At 47.9% G+C, this 12780-nt stretch overlaps 1 protein-coding gene across 21 annotated transcripts in view; it reads left to right on the forward strand.

The window, feature by feature from the left end:
* Positions 1–1981: 1981 nt before the first annotated feature.
* Positions 1982–12780, forward strand: part of Nlrc3 (NLR family, CARD domain containing 3) — a 36952-nt gene continuing 26153 nt past the window's right edge. For 3 of the 21 annotated variants that reach the window (XR_015630275.1, XM_087570144.1, XM_087570142.1), the window contains exons 1-2: positions 2016–2534; positions 12234–12403. The gene's annotated coding sequence lies outside the window, so the exon portion shown is untranslated. 21 annotated transcript variants of the gene reach the window in all.

Here is a 12780-nt window from a genome sequence, read left to right on the forward strand (position 1 = left end):
CCGCCCTGCCGCCCACCAACGCCTTTGCACGTGTTCTGACCTTGACTGCTTACTGTCCGCTGATGTACATCCCTAAGAACACATGCAGATGCCACTTGTTACTGTCTGCACAGGCACTAACTCCAGCTGCTGCTGCTCAGGGGAACAGGCCAGGGACAGTCTCAGTGTCACCTGGAGTGTCACAAGTGCCAGGCTGGGCCTGTTGGACCTACTGAATCAGCTTGCTTTGTTAACACTGACCTAGAGTTGTGCCAGGCCACGTCGAAAGAAAGATCAGCCAGCCATTCTTTTAGGAGCTGCAGTGTGGCTTGGTGATAAAGTATACCTAAGGTTCTGTTCAGTTCCTAGCACTACGAGAAAGCCATGACATCAAGGACAGATTCCTGGGAAGGATTTATGAGCTGATCTTAGAGGCCAGGGAGGTCAGAACAAAGCTTGGTGTTTGTGGAATGTGTCCTGGCCAGTCCTGCCCATGATTACCAGGCAGGCAGGCAATTAGAAGCCAAGTGCCATGGGTACCCAATGACAGATCCCTCAACCCCTAAACCTTCCCGCAAACACGCCGGCTCCCACATGATGGCACTGGGACCCTCAAGATGTATGGCTGCTTCACCCTTCGGTGATCTGAAGCCACATGGGCACTGGGACCACTCACTGAATAAAGTGAGGGGTCCTCTTCTAGAAGCCACCCTGCCTTTGTTTGGTTAGCACAAGAAGTACTTAGCCCCACGACAGAATGTGTGTTGAACACAGGGACATGGTGTGGGTGGACATGGAGGTCTGGGTAAAGTGACCAGAGCTCCAGCCTGTTCACTTCTGTGGTCCAGCCCTTGCCATGGCCTAGGCTGGTCCACCTAAAGCCGTCTGTGTTGAACCACAGTCGAGCTTGGATAAAAGACCACAGGGAAAGGCCCTGACTGCAGGCTGGAAGCTTCATACTCCCCATGTTAGGAAGAACTGAGCCTGCTAACTGCCCTGCTGCCCTGCTCTCGGGGAACAAAGTCTCAGAGTGAAGATGACCCTGAGAAATGTGTGTACTCGGGCATGTGTGTATGTGTATTCACACACACACACACACGCACACACGCACGCACGCACGCGCACACACACACCAGAATAGCCCATGTATGGGGCTGGTGGCTATTGCACCAGGATATTCCCTCAAGATTCTCAGGAAGGAGTCTGTTTCCTCTCCTGCCAGGTCCCCAGAGGAGGCAGGCTCAGCCTCTTGGGCCTCAGGTGACAGGTGAGTGTGACAGGCCCACAAGGCCCCTGTGGCGTCCAACGTCTGGTAGGCACCTGGTTCAGGCACCTTTGTTGTACTCCTTGGCCAGGACCACAGCCACCAACTCTGCTCTGTTTGCCTAGAGCCTCATCAGGCTCCTCATGGTCTGGCACTGTGTCCCAGCTCCTGGCTTGCTTCTCTGTGCTCAGTTGCGAAGGAGATGGGTAGAAGGTGTCCTGAAACAGTATTTCTCACCACCACCAAAATCCTACCCTCTCAGTGGGAAACGAGAACTAACGGTTCCTCCTGCATCCCTGCAGGCAGGCTGCTGTCAACACTGGAACTCAGTAGACTGTCACTCTGTGTGCTTGCTAAAGAGCCCCTGTCACACAACTCACTAAGAGCCATCACAGAAAATGGCTTCCCCCTGGTGCTAGGAGACCTTCTAAATAGTCCGTTTATTGCAAGCTTTTTGGCCCTTTGATGTCTCTGTCAGAGCAGGACGCTATGAGGCCCACCTCAGGGACAGAGTGACCTTCCTGCTGTGACCAGCTACGTGCTGCTGTTACAGGATCCACTGACTCGCAGGGAGACATAGGATAGGGCTAGGTCAGAAGTACTTTTGGGGTGAAAAGAATGTGGTCTAATAAGAGGAAGGTCATGGGGTATCGAAGCCTGGAAGTGCACAGGCATTCTGGCCTCACTGGCTGCCTCTTAAGCAGTGTGACCTAAACCAGGTGCTCACTTCCTCCCTGCCCCCTTGCTTCCCCACCCCCAACCTACTGACGGAGCCTGTTGTCAGAGGACAGAGGGTGACATGTCAACAGTTTTGGCACTGTACCCATCCTGACCACATGCTGTGGGATGCTCAGTCCCAGCATGGAGACCCAGCATCATTTCCCTACTCTCTAGACTTCTGGGGGATGTGACAAAACCAAGGAGGTAAGCCTGGGGCCAAGCGGCTCACCCATTTGTCGGCGAGGCTGTTAGCTTTTAAAACTAGACAGGAAGGAAGGTTGAGGTGGAGGACAGGAAGAGCTGAAGACCCGGAGCTGCAGTGACAGTGGGTGGACTCCTGGGGACTGCAGGATGTGGTGGGTCTGTCACTCCTCACCCTGGCGTGATCAGTGTGGTAAACTCCCCTGAGCTCTCAGACAAGGTTTCCTCGGCTCCGGACAAACCAAGGTCTCTGCCTCGGCTGGCCTGCCACTGACTACCCAAGGCCTTGAACCATGACCATGGCCTCCTGCTCACTGGAGAATGCAGGCGGAGCTCTTTAGCACCCTGGAGCAGCCACAGTGGCAGGAAGGTAAGTGGCACCCAGAGCACATTGGTGCAGGAGCGAGGGAGGACCCAGGAAGAGCTGGTAGGGAGGACAGACGCTCTTAAAGCCTGAGCTACACAGGGCACCAGGAGATTACAGAATGCTGAGCCCTGGGTGCCGGGCGCTCCTGGGGCTGGATGCCTCGGTGTCTGGTAAACTCAGATGTGCCCAGGATGGTGGTCCAGGACAAGTTCTAGGGGAGAAGGCCAGGCTCTCTTTTCTTGGTGACAGCATGGGAGGAGCAGGATGCACTGCAGGCTGTTACGAGTGAGACTGGAACCCTGCCCCCTCCCTGCCAGGCTGCGGACCCCAAGCAGGTGACCCTCTTCTTGTGCTCACCTGCAAGTGGGCTCACAACTCCAGCACCTACCTCAAAGGTCAAGGGAAGTGGTGCACACAGCTCCAGGCTCAGCTCCCAGCCGTCCCAGCCATCCCCCCTCCCCCAGAGCCACTCCTAGCCACACCCTGGGGTTGGTTAAAACTTGTCATTCTGAGACTGGTAACCCTTGGAGGCCTTCTGTTAGGGGTGCTGCTGCAAAGCCTGGTGAATGCTACACACAGGGAATGTTAGCTACGGTATCCCCATGGACAGGCTCCTAGGCCCTGGCGCTCCTCCCAGCGGCCCCCTCCCCCAGGCTGGCATTTCCTTATCCCAGTCTCACCTAAGCCACCCTGCAAAGGCTGTACCTACCTTCCTGCTGGGAGGGGAGATCCACCCGCCTGCTGGGACTCCCGGTCAGGGCCACGGTGTATCCTTAGGGCAGAAGTAACTTCTTCCTTCAGGTTGCTCATCTCAGAAGCCAGATAGCTGCTATGGTGCTAGGTCAGGCCTGGGGAGGGAGATGAGGGCAGAGAGTAAGTCACACAAAGAACCCAAGGTCCTGTGTGTGTGACCAGAGCTACCAACAGCTAGGTGGGGCAAGGCGGGCATTTGGGAAGGGGATCAGCAGGCTCAGCCAGGGAGAGGCATGAGACAGAGTAGGCTCCCCCAGACATGATGCTTTGCCAGAGCCCAGGAGCAGTGATCTAGGCCCTTCCAAAACATGGCGGCCTCATCCTCTTGTTCACTAGCTGCAATAAGGTTATCTGGTGGGCATCCAACTACAGAAGGCAGTGGCTAGCCCTGGTCCACGCCCTGACAATAAATACCTGAGCGGAAAGCACAACAGGCCCCTAGCATCCTGACCTTTGGCACGGACAGGCTGACATAGGACTACTGCTTCACTTGGTCCAACTACATTTGTATTTTTGCACAGTTGACAACTTCAGAAGTCAAGATGTACCTTACACACAGTAAGGTGAACTAGTGTGTTTAATCATTCCTTGGATCGATGTGTAGAAACTGGCACCTAGAGGTCCTTTGTGCTGCCTCTCAGGCAGAAGCAACCCCAAGAGTGACTATTTCACACCTATCATTTCAGATTGGTTTGTCCAGATTTCCCTGGAAATGGAATCCAGGAGCACATTCTTTTATGGCCAACTGTGCAGACATCTGTGTGACAGGCTGGGCCGGGTGCAGAATCTGTGTGACAGAATGGGGCCGGCGTGGGCATCTGTGTGACGGGCTGGGTCGGGTGCGGGGCATCTGTGTGACGGGCTGGGTCGGGTGCGAGCATCTGTGTGACAGGCTGGGCCGGGTGCGAGCATCTGTGTGACGGACTGGGTCGGGTGCGGGCATCTGTGTGACGGGCTGGGCCGGGTGCGGGCATCTGTGTGACCGACTGGGTCGGGTGCGGGCATCTGTGTGACGGGCTGGGTCGGGTGCGGGCATCTGTGTGACAGGCTGGGCGGTTTGGTAGCGGTTTGTGCCCTTTCCACCTTTCCCTCGCTACTGTTGATGGGTATTGGTTGATTTTACTACTTTGGCTAATTCTGAATAAAGTTGTCAGGAACATTCTAGAACCTGTGGCTTGGTGGGAACTCATGCTTGCGATCCTAGATCTATCTTTTCCATCTACTTCAATGACGTTCCATGGTTTTTAAATGCAGAGGTCACAAACTTGTTGCTAATTTCACTGGATGTGATCGGTTTTGATGGTTGCTAGTATGCAGAAATAAACGGACTGTTTGAGAGCACTGACCCTGGGTCCAGAGCCCTGCCAAACTCAGACATCAGTTCTAGTCATTCGTTTGTGGACGATTTTGAATTTTCTGTGTCTAACTATAGCTGTGAATGTTTTAGTTTTTCCTTATTGCGATGGTTTCTTCTGTGTGTGCCTCTGTGTAGTCTGTATCTCAGGTTTTAGTTGTTTATTATATTATTATGATTATTAGTGTGGGTATCCCTGCGTGCATGAGGAGATCAGAGGACAATTTTGGGAATCAGTTCTGTCCTGTGGTCCAGGGCCAGCACGCTGGTTGTCATGTTTGTGTGGCAAGCACTTTAAACCCTCTAAGCCGCCCTGCCAGCCCCATCCTAATTTTTAAAAAAGCAAAACCATCGAACAGAATATGTCATGCTTGGTGAATAGAGCTAGGATTATACTCTCTCTTTGTATGATTTAAATATTTTAATGAACATGTATTACTTTCATAATTCCGTAATCAATCTAGTAAAGTGTAAAAAGCAACATTTGTTAGTGGAATTTGAGCAATTGAAGTTAATACAGTAAGAAACAATTCCTCAGTTCCACTACCAAACGCCTCCAGCTTTTTCCTGTAGAGAGAGAAAATGGTATCCTGTTATAGTTGTACTATTTTTAATTTTTTTAAGTAGCTTAATTTTGAAATATATGTGCACATAAGTGTCTATATCATAATATGCACATGTGCTTTTGAGTGTCCACAGAGGGCCAGAGAGGGAAATAGATTCCTTGAAGCTGGAGTTCCAGTTACAGGGGCTGTAAGCCACTTGATGTGGGTGCTGGGAACTGAACCTGGGTCTTCCGGAAGAGCACCAAGCCCTCTCAATCACGGAGCCATCCCTTCAGCCTCCGCATTCTATACCTTAAATTTTTTGGCATAAAAGTGTAAATGTGTTGTAAATCTGGGGTTATAGCTCATGGGTAGATCACCTGCTTACCACAGCCGAGACTCTGGTTGAAGTCCCAGCACCACACAACAGGGATTGTCATTAACTTAACGACACTCGAAACTATACATTTTGCATAGATTAGACCCTCACTAAGGTGTTTTGAACCTTTATGACATTAAAAGACAAAAAGTCTACTGTGAAGCCTGGCGTAGCGGCGAACCTTTAATCCAGCATTTGTAAGGCAGAGGCAGGCAGATCACTGTGAGCTGGGGGTTAGCTTGTCCTACATAGTGAATTCTAAGACATCCAGAGTTATATAGTGAGACCCTATCTCAAAATAAAGAGTACAGTATATGCATTACTCCAGTTAGACACGTCGAAGGCCTTACTTTACTTCAGGACCTCATAGTGTCGCGACACAGAATTGGACCAAATTTATTTTTATCAGTTAATCTCTCATTGAGAAGAATTTTACATTTTCACCCCCTTCAACTTTTTCCTGTAGCAAATGTTTTATGAGCATTCTTGTAGCTGCATTTATATGTCTAATTATTTAAGATAAAGTCACATGGGGGGGGGCAGGGAGAAGGCTCAATAAGAACACTGGATGAGAACATGAATTCAGATTTCCAACATGCAAGATAAAAGTTAGATGTGGCTGTACTGTGGTGAGTGGAGGGAGGATGATGTCTGGGGCTGGCTGGCCACTAGCCCAGTTCTAGATTCAGTGAGAGACCCTCTCGCAAAGGTAGAGGCAGAGAGATAGAGCAGGACATCTGATGTCCTCTTTTGGTCTCAGCACATGCAAAGGCATCTGTACTCACCTGTCTGTGCATACATCGTATGTAGTGGTGAATTAGTTAATCCACTTTGGCTCCTAACCCACCCAAGAGCTCTCTGGATTTGCAAATGAAAGACGTGCGTGCACGCACACGCACGCATGCACGCACGCACGCACGCACACACCAGCTAATTTTGATGCGCCTTGGCTAGCTCTTCTTCCAATATTATGGCTCAACACCTTTTAAGTTTATATTTTATCTTTGCTGCCCTGTTACCTTCTGGGCAGTGCCACCCTCCCCCTTTCCATCACATTGCTGGATGTTTTCTCCCCTGCAGCTCTTAAGTCTGATCCCTCTGCCTCCATGGCATGGCGATTCTCTTACTCCCCTCTCTTTTGGTCCCTTGCCCATGCAATCTAAAAGTCCCGCCCTGACTCCCTGCCCAGCCAATCAATTGAGCCAGCTGGAAGCAGGTACCCTCAGATCTGGAAGCATGGCCTTTGGGAGCCAAAATAAGACAATGCATAAGAACCAATTCCCAACATCTCAATCTTTCTGTCTAAATTTTTAAAAAAGGTTTGTCTCTCAGATAAAATTTGGGCATAACCGCAACAATTATGTAAATTACACAGTTTGATATATAATTAACATCTAGTTCATCATAGTTATCAGTTAAAGTACTATTTTTTTTTAAAGATTTATTTATTTTGAGTACACTGTCGCTGTCTTCAGACACACCAGAAGAGGGCATTGAATCCCATTACAGATGGTTGTGAGCCACCATGTGGTTGCTGGTAATTGAACTCAGGACCTCTGGAAGAGGAGTCAGTGCTCTTAACCGCTGAGCCATCTCTCCAGCCCCAGTTAAAGTACTATTCATCCTGACTGAAAGAGTTTACAATTCTATATCTGAGTTACGTCCTGACTTTAAATTGTATTACCATCTGAAAAACATCCTTTCTATATCATCTTCTTCAATGTTAAACAACCTGAGTTTGATTTGAGACTATAATTAGTCTTCAACCCCATCAGAAATCTGAGAATGAATTAAATATTACCGGAAGACATAGCAGGAAGCACAGAGCATAGCTCCCAAAACTTAACCAATTTGTAGAGACAGCTACCTAGATAGTCCCTCACTCCTCAAAATGTGGGAGCATCAGTCTTCAGCCTTCTGGCCCAGAGCCATCGGACAGGCCTTGAAATAAAGCAGGAACTACGAAGGATTGTTTACTTTGTCTTGGTAGAGCTAAGCTGTCGACTATCCCACACTGTGTGTCCCTTCTTGGACAGTATTTTTTGTCTGTAAATGAACACAGTAGTTTTTGTTTGGTGGCTATATTTTGCCATAAGTGGAGCAACTCCATATGGAGGTTTTGATGTTCAACTTCTTCTTTGAACCAAGAAGTGGGGTACTGTCAGGACCTGTCATGGTACTGTCATGTCTCTAGTCAAATGATCTTTAATAATGAATTAATAGTAAATGTCATATTCTGTGGCTTTCTGGTGTTTTTGAAGACTATATAAAATGTGTCTGAATTGTTAAGCCTTCATACTATCATGCACACATGTAACACTCACATCCACAAAAATTCAATTCCCGGGGCTGGAGAGATGGCTCAGTGGTTAAGACCACTGGCTGCTCTTCCAGAGGTCCTGAGTTCAAATCCCAGCAACCACATAGTGGCTCACAACCATTATGGTCTATTTGATGACAAGCTACAGTGTACTTATATACATAAATGAATAAATGAGGTTTTTAAAAAAATTCAATTCCCATTTGTAGAATTTTTAAAAATATAATCTGTTATCGATTCTTTGGCATAACTTTAATTTTTTTCTAACCTTATTTTTGATGATGTTTCTTTTTTTTTTTTTTTTTCCGGAACTGGGGACCGAACCCAGGGCCTTGCGCTTCCTAGGCAAGCGCTCTACCACTGAGCTAAATCCCCAACCCCTTTGATGATGTTTCTTAAGCGTTTTAACCTACCTTGAAGCCCACCACCCCCCAGAGGTGGAAAAGAAAGGATATGGGGGAAGGAGACCTGTTTAGAAATGGTTCTTTGGAGCAATTCCCATCGGTGTGGTCTGGAAATCGGCAGTTCAGTTCACCGGTCAGCAGCGGCAGCTCCTTCCACTCATGCACACTTCAGGATACACCGCGGTCCTGTTAGCAACAGTGGTGACTCAACCTAGCAGAGACAGCCAGGCCTCAGCCTTGGCGTGAGTCAGTGGGAGGGACCCAGAGGGACACCGGGAGAAGTTCTTGGCTGTGCCTCTCTCAAGGAAGCAAAGATCAGCGAAGACTCTAGGTCCACAAGCATCGCACAGCTAGCTGTATCAGCAAGCCAAGCTCTGTCTCCATCGCTCCGTGGAGTCCTCTAAACCTTGGCAATTTCGCATCACGTATCCTAATCCTACTTTTTATTTCCCAGTCCTTTTATATCCACCCTTGTAATCTCTCCCACTGACCCCGCCAGGCAATGACCTGCTCGGTCAATCACAGCCTTCTCTTACACTCCCGTGGTGTCTCCAGTCGTTATGCCATATTTATATGACTCCATGCTTCGGTCTTTCCTGCCTCTCCGTCATGTACTTGTATGTCTTAGTGGCATTGGGAGCTGTGGTGTATCCCACAGTACACCAATTTGTCCACACATCTTTATGTGCAAATGTTCATTACAATGAGTCATTGGTCTGATTTAAGGCCTCTGGCTTCTGCTAGGGATCCTCACCAAGATTTCTCTCAGACATCCTGCTGTTGCCCAAAGTTGTGAAGATCCTCTGACTAAGAACCCACCCCTTCACATGCCTCATAGCTCATAGATACGGTAGCTGTAAGGGTGGGTCAACTCAAGGCCCTAGACGTGGGCCTGGGTGGTAGTTGAATTTGTCAGCCTAGGTCTCCCCTGGGCCTCCCCTCCTCCAGGTGAGGGGCAGGGCCAGCTCTCTTTCATGTGGTTGAGGAGTGGGGCTGCCTCTCCTTTGTGTGTGTGTGTGTGTGTGTGTGTCTGTCTGTCTGTCTGTCTGTGTGGTGGCCATCAAGGAGTGGGGCTGGCTCTCCTGTGGCTAGATGAGAAGCCAGTCATGAGTAGAACTTTTTTTTTTTTTGGTTCTTTTTTTTCGGAGCTGGGGACCGAACCCAGGGCCTTGCGCTTCCTAGGCAAGCGCTCTACCACTGAGCTAAGTCCCCAACCCCATAAGTAGAACTTTTAATGACAAATTACGATCTATAATTCTGGTTGAGAGTGTGTGTGGTCAAGTGGCAGAGTTTGCCTAGCATGCAAGAGGGGATCCATACCTGGCACTACAAAAAATATTCTATTATCTTCATACTAATTTGTGTTTCAACCACCTATGTGTTAAGATTGCTTGGTCTGGGGAGATGGCACAGTTGTTCTTGCTGCTTGTGCTGAGGACCCGAAATTTGTTCTCAGCTCACATCTACTTAGAACTCCAGTTCCAGGGCACCTGACACCTTCTTCTGGCCGCACAGGCATTGCACACACATGAACATAAGCAGGAAAAATATTCATAACACATAAAGTAAATATAAATAAATCTTAAGAAAAGATTCTTCACACTGCCACATCATCATGTGTCGTTTGTATTTGCCTGTTACAGGAGATTCATAGCTCAGTGTTTTTCCTGCTTGATTTATAGACTGTTTCTTTCCAGCATCTTAGCTACTTATTTCTAAGAATTATTCATTCTTTCTTTCTTCCTTCCTTCCTCTCTCTCTCTCTTTTTCTTTCTTCCCCTTCCTTCCTTCCTTCCTTCCTTCCTCCCTCCCTCCCTCCCTCCCTCCCTCTCTCTCTCTCTCTCTCTCTCTCTCTCTCTCTTTCTTTCCTTCTTTCTTCCTATTTGAGACAAGGTTTCTCTGTGTAGCCCTGACTGTCTTGAACTCAGTCTGTAGAGCAGGCTGGCCTTGAACTGAGAGAGATCTGCCTGTCTCTGCCTCCTGAGTGCTGGGTTTAAAGGTGTGCACCACCACTGCTGGCTGCTTGTATTTTTAAAAAAGCTTCCCTTGGGGACTGGAGAGATGGCTCAGTAGTTAAGAGTACACGCTGCTCTTCCAGAGGATCCCAGCACCTAGATGGCAGATCCGTGCCATTTGTAACTCTAGTTCCAGGGAACCAGAAGCTCTCTTCTGGTCTCCAGTCATACACATGGTGTACAGACATATATGCAGGCGAATCCCACCTAGATGAAAATACATTTTAACAATATTTATTTTGTATTCATGTGTATGCATCTGTGTGCGCAAATACCTCAGATGTCAGCAGGAGTCACAGGCAGGTGGGAGCTGGCTGAGGTAGATACTGAGAACTGGGCTCCGGTCCTCTGGAGGGGAATCAAGCATCCCTAACCACTGAGCTTTCCCTCCAGCCCCTCTTTTCTTTATCTATCTAGTCATTTCCTGTCTATAATGCTCTTGTCATCACTACCTGATCCATCTAATTTGTGTCTCCGTGTGTATTTGTCTGTGGATGCAAATGTGTGTAAGTGCACATGCCTGTGTGTGTAGGTGTGGAGGACACGTGCACGTGACTAGTCGCCTCAGAAACCCTTCTTGTTCCTTGTCCTTTACTAACATCGTCCCCTACTTTTCCCTACTCACAAGACAGGGATTCTGTCCAGTTTGTTCACCTTCATATTCCTCGTGTCTACAGCATATAAGAGACTCTCAGTAAATATTTCCTGGTAAATCATATCTGTAATTACACACTTGGAAGAATGAGGCAGGAAGATTCTATAAAGTAGGCACCAGGCTGACGGGGGCCACACGCAAGACTGTCTCATAAACCAACAAGCAACAAACATACTTGTAGGTCAGAGGCCAGGGAGATGGCTCAGTGGGCAGAGAGAGACACTTGCTGAACAACCACGAGGACCTGAGTTCAAGTCCTTAGCACAGACATAGCCAGGTAAACACGGCCAGGTGTACATCTATAATCCCAGCACTGTGGGGTGCAGAGACAGAAGGGTCTCTGGGGCTTTCTGGCTGCCAGCATATGTCCAGGTTCAGTGAGAGAGCTTGTGTCAGGGGAGTAACGTAGAATATGATACAGCAAGACACCTGACATCCTTATTTGGCCTCTCCACAGACATGTGAGCATACACCACACACACACCGTCAAACACTCACATACTTTCAATTTCAATTTTTTTTTCTTTTTTTCGGAGCTGGGGACCGAACCCAGGGCCTTGCGCTTCCTAGGCAAGCGCCCTACCACTGAGCTAAATCCCCAACCCCACTTTCAAATTTTACTAGGCAAATGAATGGACAAATAAAGAACATATATTCTAGTTAACAAACATTCCCTCCATTTTTTTTTTTTTTGAGGCAAGGGCTTGCTATGTAGCCCAAGTTCTTCTCAAGTTTGTATTCTTTCTGCTCCTGCCTCCAAAGTGCCAGGACTAAAGCCATCCACCACTACACCCAGTGACCCAGTTTTCAAACCATGGCCTCCATCTTAGATCAACATCCATGCTTCCTAACCATGTGTCCTTAGGAAAGCCACCTAACCTTGGTATTTGGTCTATGAAATAGAAGCGGTAAAGAGGGTCTTCATTAAAAGTAAATGAGTGGGGTTGGGGATTTAGCTCAGTGGTAGAGCGCTTGCCTAGGAAGCGCAAGGCCCTGGGTTCGGTCCCCAGCTCCGAAAAAAAGAACCAAAAAAAAAAAAAAAAAAAGTAAATTGAGTGATGCAGACATGGAGGTATGCTGAGTGGGGGAGGGGATATTTGCCTTTGGGAAACATAACACATTAGCTGAATGGTGATAGGAATGGGCATTGTCCCCAAGAGGAAAAGAAAACTAACTAGAAATCTACCCAAATATTATACCCAGCAGTTCTATACAGGGTTGCTCCGGGAACACACACAGCAAAACTAACCAGAAATCTGCCCAAATATTATACCCAGCAGTTCTATACAGGGTTGCTCCGGGAACACACACAGCAAAAGCTGCTTGCCAGCACTGCTACAGGGAAGCGAAGACCGGTTACCAATGCAGGGATATTGTTCAAAGCAAGTGACAATTCAGAAATAAGAAGATAAAATATGGGGCTGGAGAGATGGCTCAGCAGTTAAAGGTACACACAAGAGTACATGCTATTCTTGCAGAGGACCAATGTTTGATCCCAAGCACCTATTATAACTACCCATAATGCCAGCTCCAGCAGATCTGACACTTTCTTCTGGCCTCTGTGGGCTCACCCATGCGTTTGCACAAACCCACACACACATAAACAAAATATGGCTCTCATTTTAAAACATGGAATTATTTCTACTGAAAAGCCGAAAGCTTGAAGAATTTAACAGAGGAGTGACACACCAAAAAAAAAAAAATACTCAGTTTACTGACATCCGATGAAATATAAAAATTAATTCTTTTACACCAACAATTTTCAGAACAAGACTATTTTGTAAGTGCTTGGATGCAAGTAAGAAACCTTTACTTTCCAAGCTC

This window comes from Rattus norvegicus, chromosome 10 (genome assembly GCF_021556685.1).
Source record: "Rattus norvegicus strain SHRSP/BbbUtx chromosome 10, alternate assembly SHRSP_T2T, whole genome shotgun sequence".
Classification (NCBI taxonomy): Eukaryota; Metazoa; Chordata; class Mammalia; order Rodentia; family Muridae; genus Rattus; species Rattus norvegicus.